Here is a 10,938-nt window from a genome sequence, read left to right on the forward strand (position 1 = left end):
CCAAGCCCTCTCATTGAGCTTTTTGGTTTTGGAGGTGGACTTTGAATGCCCATATCTCACTCATTTTAGCTCATTTTTTAGTGGTTTTTTTTATTTATAATTTTTATTTGAGCTAATTTTTTGTGCAATCCACAATGGTTTGGTTATTTTCTAATTTTGGTGGACAAATTTTTCAGTTTTTCACAACTATACTTGGCCAATCTTTGATTTTGCAACTTTAGAGGCTTCATTCGGGCTCATACGACCTCCTTTTCAGGTGTTGTTTTTTTTGAAAGTGCATAATTTTTTGTCTACTTCCACATGGTGTTATATGTTTTTTACCATATAGAGTAGAATATTGTAATTTCACCATATGGATCTCAATCTTGATCACTTGCGATATTTTGTTTGAGTCTCTTATAGCCTATTTGAGATAGTTGTAAAGTTGAAATCATAAGTCCACTTTGCCATTTTTTGCAAGTGGCCCATTGTACACACACTAAGTATAAAGTGTCAAATCATCATTTTTTTTTGGGGAGTGGGAGTGGGAGTGGGAGGGGGAGGGTGGCGTTCTTTGATTGAGTGAATTTGGGAGGGTGTCTTGTGTGATTGTGCATCTTGCTATCTTGTGTTTTTTTTCATTTTGGTGCTACGGGTTCTCCTAAATTTCCACTTTTAACTCCACATAATTATGCATCATGGAAAACAAAAGCATGAAGTAAGTTAATGGAAAAAGGACTCAGTCATTATGTAAATAGAACAATAACAACAACACCTGATCCTAAGGTTGATCCTAATGCTCAAGTTGAATGACTCACTAAAAATTCTATGGCGCTTGGAACTTTGAGAAAGTATGTATTAGATGATCTCAATTTTCACATTGAGAAATGTACTACAATCAAGGATGCTTGGGATATTTATGCCAAATTTATGGTCAAGTTGATGAGATTAGTGGCTGCAAGCTTGATGGTGAACTCACACCACTAGATCCCAAGGATTTTGATACAATCCAAAATTATGTCACGAAAGCAAATGAGCTAAGAGCAAAGCTTAAGGATTGTGGCATTGACAAAAAGGATGCTCAATTGGTTTACAACTTGTTGGACAAGCTTCCATCAGAGTATGCATCCTTTGTTTCTAGCTTTCACGCCCATCGATTGGCTCAAGGTGCCTCATACACTCCACCATCATTTGATGCATTCAGAGAGATGTTGATACTTGAGAAATATAAGTTGAACAAGATGGGGATTCTCAAGTCTTCAAAGTAACAAGATTTGGTGGCTAATAAAGGGAATCAAAACAATCAAGGAAAAGGCAAGAACCAAAAGCAGTCTAAGCCAAAACCACAACAAGATAGAGTACAATCATCCTCTCCACAATATGGCAATTCTATATCCTCACCTAAGGGGAAATCATATAAGGAGAAGCTTTTTTGTCCATATTGCAAGAAGTCAGGACATGATGAACACCATTGTTACAAAAAGGATATTGATGAATTGAAACATCTTCTTGAGAAGAATAGAATCGGTTTGCCTTCTAAAATGTCTACTTCATCTTCTTCTTCCAAAAAAAAGGATGAAGGGAAGGATCACACTTTTGGGAAATATAAAGGACAATCTCTTTGTGCTACCGCAAGTCATGATTCAGGGAGATGACTTCTAGATTCAGGAGCTTCTCATCATATGGCATATTCGAAGTCCATGTTCTCTTCATTTGAGCCTTGCAACATGCCACCGATTTTGATGGGAAATCATACATATATATGAATGTGATTGGGAAATGATCTATTGCCATTGGGGAAAACTCCTTCAATGATGTTGTTGTGTGTACCTCATTTGACAAACAATCTTCTTTCCATCTATCAAATCACTTATTGGGAAATAAGGAAAACTGTGGAGTTCACACCTGATTTAGTTATCATTAGAGACTTGGAGAGTAGAGCTATCATTGCAACTGGGGTGGTGGATAATGCATCTCGGTTGTACTCCTTTTCACATTTTGGCCCTATTGATGAGTTTGATTCTTCACATAATGATCACACTTCTTCTGTTGATTTAGATATCGAGGAGAACTTTAGGTACTTAAACTTGGGTGTTCTCACATGTGACCCCATTATTGTGATTCATTGCAGTAGGATATACCTTGTCTTCCAACTTTAGTTCATTGGGATGACCACTTGACAAACATTGCAGGTTTGTTTGTGGAGTCCTACATTGTAGCCTTGAGAGACATCATTGATGATATTCATCTACTCTTTGATGGAGATGATCCTTCTTCAGTTGTTGCAAGAAAACACTCTGACCCTCTTGTTCATTCTTTACATGATCATTCTTTCACGGTTGAGATGATTGTGGATACTTATGTACAACACTTGGAGGAGGTCTCTTTATTCTTAGAGGAGACACGTGAGTCTTTGAATCATGTTCTACATTCATCTCCACTAGATCTTGGTTGCCTTTTTCAACAGTGTGGATTAGTACACCTCATTTGGAGGGGGTAACATTTAGCATTGACATGGGGACACTTGAGCAGTTTTTAGAGACTCCATACATCATGAGTTTTTTTCCTACATCTTCCCTTCATGATTGGGGAGAATTCATGGATTCACCTTTGGTTTTGTTTCTTCCTAAGGGGAGGAACATTGTTTGATGATCGTGGAGAAGTTTCTTCATTCAGTTTTGAGCTTCTACCATTGGTGCAGATTCTACATTGAGAGGGGGATACTTGGTCTCTATTCTTCTCTCTTATGGGGGGGACTTTTTCCTCACATGGGTTTTGTCCTTTTCATACTTCTTTGAGAGTTCCTTTGTATAGTTTTCATCTCTCTTTAATTTGGGCGGGGGAGGGGGGTTCCCACGTGGTTTTCATCCTTTCTCCATTTGTGAGAGATTACATTGGTTTGATTGCATTTTCATTTGTACATGGGTACCTAACATGGTCTCGTAGCCGTGATCCATCTTGCATTGTTAACTTAAGTCTACATTTACTTAAGTTGCACTTAAGGGGGGGTGTTGGTGTAAATTATGTCTCATAATTATACTGTACTTAAGTTGACTTAGGGTAATGCATTTCATAGTAGTTTGGATATGAAACACTTAGGGAAGTGTGCACATATGGAAGTTGCTTGTAGAAGAAATTCCACCTTTTGTGGTCTTATCTTGTTGTTTCATTCCACCTTCGGTGGGTGATCCACCTCTTGTGGAATATTTTATTATTTCTCCTACCTGCTCCTACCTACCCTTGTTTCTCATTGAGCCACATGTCATGATTGTGTTCTCACATATCCACATGGTCTTTTGCCTTTATAAGCAGGCTCATCTACATAGTATGTAATTTTAATGATCTAGTTGATGGCATTTTGCATCTTGGTTAGAATATGATTTATTCTTATCAATATCTTGTCTCTCTTTTGTGCCGTTCATTGTGCCCTAGATCTTGGCTATATTTGACAAATTATTACACTCCACAAATTTGTTGAACCTTTTAGCCAGCTAAAATTAACATTTTGACTAACCTAGGAAAAAGTCAAGCTATTCCCAACAAATTTAGCATTTTATACCATATTGAAGAAGAAAATGGATAATTGATAAGAAGACAATGATCAATTTATTTTCATTACCACACAAGAAACATCTTGAAGAGCCATGAAAATCTTATTCGATGAGATTATCATAGGTTAGGATTCTATTCAAATTTGATAACCATGCAAAAAAATTACACATTGGATGAACTTCATTACATCTCATGACCTTACTTGGCCAATTCTGTAGAGTTAGAAAGTGATGATAATTGAGCAAAGTATACTTACCACTCACTACTTGGTATGTACTTGAAAAGTGGCCATCTTAATCTAGCCTTATCTTGGAAATTGAGACTTGAGATGGTAATCAGGTGAAGAGTAGATTCCAATAGGTATTTTTTTCTCTACTAGAATCAAAGTTTCCACTTGACTATTCCAAACTAGAAACTTCTATTATCCCTAGTCTTTTGCCAATAGCTACAAACTCTAAGACGATAGGCTTCTAAGATATTCATCTTATCCTCTCCTAAGGATGGTAAATAATTGAGTTATGGGTTTCCTACCTTAGAGCCATTCCAAAAATTAATACTTTCTCCATTCCCCAAGTCCCAAGTTAGCTTCTCCTTTATTACAAATTAGGTTTCTTTATTAAGCTCTAGATAGAGAATTCTTTCAGGAGAAAACTCTTTTACAAAGCATAGGGGTGTGAGCCTCTTTGATATGTTTGTTTTAATATTGCTAACCATAGAATTTTTGATTCTTGTAGCATTCTTCAAACAAGTTTATCTCTTAATGTCGCATTTCAAACTTTGAGAATTACAATCCCAACTCCTTGATCTTTATGGGCATATACTTTCTTCCATTTTAATAATGGATTTTTATTTTACTTTGTGGTTCCCTACCATAAAAAAATCTTACAAATTTCGTTAATCTTTTGTAAAATAGATTAAATATAGGTAGAATAGAGAGCAACGATATTGGTATATCTTGGAATACTATTTTAGTATTCAAAATCCTCCTTGATAGATTTAACTTGTTCCCCCTCCCCGAACTTAAGCAATTTTGAATGTAATGAATGACTTTATTCCATAAAAAGGTGTTATATGTACCTATAAAAATATAAGAACAAAATACTTGCATGTTACAACTTCTATATTAAAACCTAGCAATGTTGCAATTCCTCTTTTTATTCTAGGAGATGTATTGAAGAAGACATTTTTAAATTTATTGATCTGTTTCCTTAATGTCAACATATAAACTTCCAGTGTTTATTTCCATATTGATACTTTAGCTCTCTTATAAAAACCGAAGACAATATTATCATATATGAATTGTTGATGAGAAAATGTTTCCAAATGGAGATCTAAACATATAATAAATAATAGTGTTGGTATTTTTTGTTGAGTTGTCATGCAAGCCTATATGCTTTCTTTTTGTTTCAACTTTTATGTTATTCTTTAACATATCTTTGTACTAAACTTTTGGGATAATGGCTCTTTCTTTGCTAATCTAGTAAAAACATATACTAGATAATTTCCTTTAGCTTTTAAAATTGTTAATCTATTGACCCAAATATTTTTCCATTAGGATAAATAAGTAGGAAGATAGAGTGTTTCTTTTATGAAGACACCTTAAATTCTAAAGATAATTTGATGACAAATCATTCACTAAAATAGATTGCTGAGCCCTTGTTACCATTCAAAACATTTAATCCACCCATTTTATACTAAACCAAAAAACCAATAGAAATTTTCTTAGTACCACAATATTCTATCATAGGTTGTTACATTAATTTAATAACCACAAAGATCTCATCTTTCTTTTTTCAGAGAGCGCATAATCTCACATGATATCAAAACACCAACAAGTATTTCTAACCACATACAAAGTCTCCTTGCTCTTATCAATCAACTTAAGGAAAACCCCTTTAACTCTTTTGGCAATGACTTTAGATATCATTTTATTCATTGTATTTTAATAATAAAAATTAAAAAATCTACAATGTTAGAATATGAAAAGATGAATAACCCAAATAAATAGTACAAACAAATAGAAATAAAACTATGAATGTGTGAGCGTGAAAATGTGAATATATTAAAATGCAAATGACAATGTAAACTACACAATTATCAAGCCCACATTCATGATTAGGACTCTGAAAAGAAAACTAAATAAGAAAAAATGATAAAAAAAAATAAAAGCACAAACTCAAGTCTACTTCTATTTGATTGTCCTTTGATTTGAATGTTCATCGATATTATGCTTCCATGAGTGCTCGAAATTGTTCCGTGATGGTTGATATGAGATGCAAATTATTTTAAGTGGTGGATGTTGGATGTTGGATGCAAATAATAATGATTAAATTGAAATCATGACTTGACTATGCAAATGAACACACACGATTATGAAGGAAAAATGAAAGATTAAATAGAAATGAATGGAAAGGAAAGGCTTCTTGGAAATGTGCCACTTGTCCTACTTGAGGAACGCAGGGATTGGGTGGCCTCTCGAAAGAAAGACAACGAAAAATAAAACTAGGGGCTCTAAAAAAGGAGTCCATAGGAACAAATGACGTGAAAAATGGTCTCGAAGGGACCACGATGGTAAAAATTAGGGCTTAAGAGGGCCCTATATTAGCAAATTTGAGAATTTTCTATTCACTTTTACTACGGACGAGAGAGACAATGAGAGAATTAGAGCACTTAGCGATTTCTAGATCTTTCTTCCACCCGGATGACATGACATCGAGGCACCGCATGGACATTGTAGCGAGCGTCCGACGAATCTGATGACCAGACTAAAAGGCGAGTTCGAAAAACTTGATCCTTGCATGCGATTTTGGTGTATTTATTAGCTAGGATAGACATAGAAACAACATCCCTGTGGTTTCATGTTCCACGGGAATTTGTGCACAAGCGACGAGAATACATTCTCTCCATTTGCTCAAAGAAAACGGGTTGGGTTAAAAAAAAAACTATAGAACTAGGAGGCGGTTTGGGAATGCGCTCTCGCATAGGTGGGAATGTAACAGGAAGCTGCAGGAATGTGTTCCCGTGAGTAGAAGACTTGCAAGATTGCATTCCTTCGGGTGGGGGCTAGTTAATTTAGGTTGAATGACGGGGATGCACTTCCGTAAGGTAGGGAAGAGGGGATGGTACAAAGTCCATATAGTCAGTCATACGACTACGAGAAACAATACTATATTAATGAGTTCAATCTCAATTATGATCATCTTCAAAAAGTATATATAGGGGCTAATATATCATGGAAGGCTAAAATTCTAATCGCATAGCTTAGAACCAACTCTCACCAACTTCGGTGTGAGACCGGGCGGTGGAAAAGGCCAAAAGAGATTTGGGAAGAAAGAGTTTGCCCGTTTTGCGTCAGCGGGAGTGTGGAAACTGAAAAACATTTTATCTTGGAGTGTGAAGCACTTAAAGTCAGCCGAGAGAAGTTTACCAATTTCCTAACTGCCAGCACATGGTATAACCTGTTCAGGGAGGAGCATATCGTGAAGATGGGTGCTCTCATCATCAGCCTGAATAAGCAGAGATCAGACCTTAAAAAAACTGATTCAGCTTGATCAGATTGTCCCATAGGCTATTCTTAGCCTCGTGGACGTTAAAATTCTTTCTTCTTCTTCTTCTACGACTACGAGATTGCCAACAGAAATGGTGGGAACACCATGAAAGGAATAAAATAGGAAGAATGCTACCAAAAGTGGTAGGTTTGACAGTTAGAAGGGAAGAGGGGAATTGGAAGAATAGTAAAGAAATGCCTGACATGTCTTTTGGGTTTGATCATAGATATGCTAGTTAGCCAAGAGAGGAGATCTGCTATACTACGAGTTACATATCAGTTTGGTGCTATAGAGTGGGCACAGACTGACACTATCGGCCTAGGATACCTTACTAGGATGCCCCATATCAAGGCACACATGGCCATGCTTACAACATTGGTGTAGCGATGTAGGAGCGATACAAATACCTTCCACTTGCTAACGGGGGAGATTACAGTGATCAAAGATGATGTTTATAGGATCCTAAGGTTGCGCGATCACGGTGTACACATTATTGTAGAGAGGACACCTTAGTAGGATGATGTACAAAGATTGGTGGGAGACGATGTAGACCTCCACCATGGACAAATATCTCTTGATCAGGTATTGGCATAGGCATTGCCAAACAAGCACATCTATTTTTATGTTTGTGGATTGATTAATGGTTACATTTTCCCTAACAGGGGAGGCCGATTAGTAATACTAGGGATGATCCAGGTAGTGATTAAGGCTGGGATGCAGGTCATCCCATGGATCAGGGGATATTGGTACTGGTCGAGTTTTATAAGGAGATACACAACATCTATTATCACGAAGACTGTTGTTTTGGATACATCGCATTGCTACAAGTTTGGGCTTGGGAGCATAATGAAGTCACACGGTCGGTAGGTAGAGCAGACAAAAGGGCTAAGGGGCCCGCAGTATACAGCTAGAGAGATGGGCTACATTATGAGGAGGTCAACAACACAGATCACTAGAGAATGATCTTGGATTGAGTAGATGCTGACAGTATTACATAGAGGCCTTATATGGGTATGAAAATCTGGGCAGAGGATGCATGACATATCCCTTATGTCATCACCCCAATTTATATCATTGATTAATGAGAGTATGTCATCGAGTGATACAGGCCAAGCATATACACTAGTTTGACTTTATATATGATGTGTTTGAGCCTGATCACAGTTTCTAGCACATTACTAGAGAGAGAGTGGCAGAGTTTGGGCCATCATTGGATAGGGAGGAACTTATAGCAGAGTGGACCTGATTAACATTGACAACATGGGATCCTAGGGCAGGGTCGACAAACCCAGGTGTTACAGATGCATATAGAGCATGGTGGGCTATACCACGACTAGTCAATAGGGGAGGGCTACCACCATTGGTGGTGAGGAGGAGGGAGGCACGAGACAAAGGTGGGAGAGTGGATGCATATCATCTTGCCCAAAAGGGTGTAGAGAGCAGCAACAATAGTTGTAGCAACAACAGTCTGAAGGGCCATGAGAGCATCGACAACACTTACTAGGAGGGCACCAAGGAGGAGGGTCATGGACATAGGAGGAGCTATAGGAGGAGATGGGGGAGGAGGATAGGATGCCCCAAAGGCTATGGATATTGACGAGGATGCACAAGAACCAACACAACAAGTAGGGATAGAGGGATAGGCAGATAAGAGTGGAGAAGGGGAGGGATCTACAACACCAATAGACCCAATTGCACAGATCCAGTCCTCGTGGGAGGTCTTGTCTTGAGTAGAGAATATGTTGAGAGACACCACAACATAGATGGATCAAATCAAATAGGAGAGAGATCATCTCGCTCAAGAGAGGATACAACTGCAGGGGGAGAGGGACAACCTCTGACAAGAGAGAGACACAACAATGGCAGTTAGGGATGTCGTGGAGCACACACTATAAAGGACAAAGGAGAGAGCCTCCTGCTATTAGCAAGAGAGGGATGAGTCTAGGAGGGTAGCTAGTGGAGGAGGAGGAGAGGGGGTGCTAGCTACAGTGGTAGGGAGATAGCTTGATGGTATTTGCAAGCTATCCCATGAGGTAGGGTGGTACTAGGTGAGATATGAGGGATCAGTCTCGACAGGGTAGATAGAGGTATATGTAGCACCTCCTTGGGTTAGATGGGTCAACTCCACCCATAGTGAGGGATTGAGCAGAGGGACATGGGGATCCACCCAAAGCACAAGGGGATCTAGCAAGAGCACCTACTCCCAACAAAGTTGGCATTCCACAGGATCAACGATGAGATCCGCATAGGGATCATAGGGATACGAATACGCTATTGGATAGGGACCCACATGACAAGGGGCAGGATAGAGTCCATTTGAGAGACCCCTAGAGCACCATTGTATGTACACATGATGAGATGTAGATTCCTTTTGATGTACCATACACATGTTATATGATTCATTGAATTGTATTGATTCTTTACACATTATGCAATGATTCAACATTAGTGATGTACCCTTCATTGATACATTATGATTCTTTGGTGTACCTTATTCTTTGACATATTGATGTACCATATGATATACTTTAGACATTTGATGGATTGTAATATATTTTTTGGATACATTTATGCATATATATGATGGATATTTTGACAACGCACTATGATATGTGATGGACTAACATGATTGTGATGTAGGGTGCGATGTCTATATGATTGCATGTGATGATTATATACATGATGATTTTATTATGCCTATATGTGATGCACTAACCCAGGCTTTGATGTAGGATGTGATATTTTATATGATGGTATGTTATGACCTATATGATATGTATTGCTAGATGGGCCATGCACGATATGATGTGCTTATACACTAATGCTTATGATGGATGAGTATGATTATAGACAGATGTATTCATAATGGTTATGGATGGATGTTCATGGTTTATGACTATATAGATATATGCAAAATGATGAGGTACTGACATGTGTGTGATGCAGGATGAGGCATGGATACCTACATGTTGCAAGGCTTATATGCGATGATATGTATGCAAATATCATGTGCTAATGTGGTTGTGATGTAGGACCAAATGAATGTAGATATGATGCGGTTGTACTATATATAGGACTATCATGAATGTAGATGCTCCAAGGATTGCTCGTCAAGGACACTACCCCTGAGGGAGACATGAGAAAATGTGCATATTCCGAACCACAATTGATTAATTAAAATAATTAGATAAATGCAATGCAATGGAAGATATGCATAATATGATCATGGACCATGAACAACCTTGAAAATGGGTTGCCATGTAGTGAGCACTTATTTTGATTTAGCATTGTATATGAGGCACTAGGGTATAAGGAACTAAGGTGATTTAATAATCAATGCATGGAATGACACAACAAACAAACACACAAAAGGTTAATCTAGCATCACACAGGGTCCTAAGGACACTAAGGGAACTGATACTAGAAAAACCACAGATAGAATATATGCCCCAGTGTAACATGAGATAGCAAAGATCTCATGAGGGAACAACATGGGACACATCAAGAAAACACACACTAGCAAAAGAAATCAAGACCATGCCCCTAGATTCATTACCTATAGCACACCATGATATAGAATGACCATGGAAACCACAAGAAGTGAAAACAAGGGAGCTCAAATAAAGATATACAAAGATAAAAAAACATCAACACCAATATGAGCGCCTCAAACATCTTTTTCCAAAAAGAAACCGACAGATTGGATTTGATGTTGCTTGACTTGAGAAAGGATACATCTTGCACATACTGATGATTAGATAAAAAGATGGACAAGACATGACGACAAAATATACTTGGACGATCAAGCTGACAAAGATGCTCCAAGATAATTGTTGAAGGACCAGCTAATGGAACATGA

The sequence above is a fragment of the Cryptomeria japonica genome, chromosome 8 (assembly GCF_030272615.1).
Source record: "Cryptomeria japonica chromosome 8, Sugi_1.0, whole genome shotgun sequence".
NCBI classification, from domain to species: domain Eukaryota; kingdom Viridiplantae; phylum Streptophyta; class Pinopsida; order Cupressales; family Cupressaceae; genus Cryptomeria; species Cryptomeria japonica.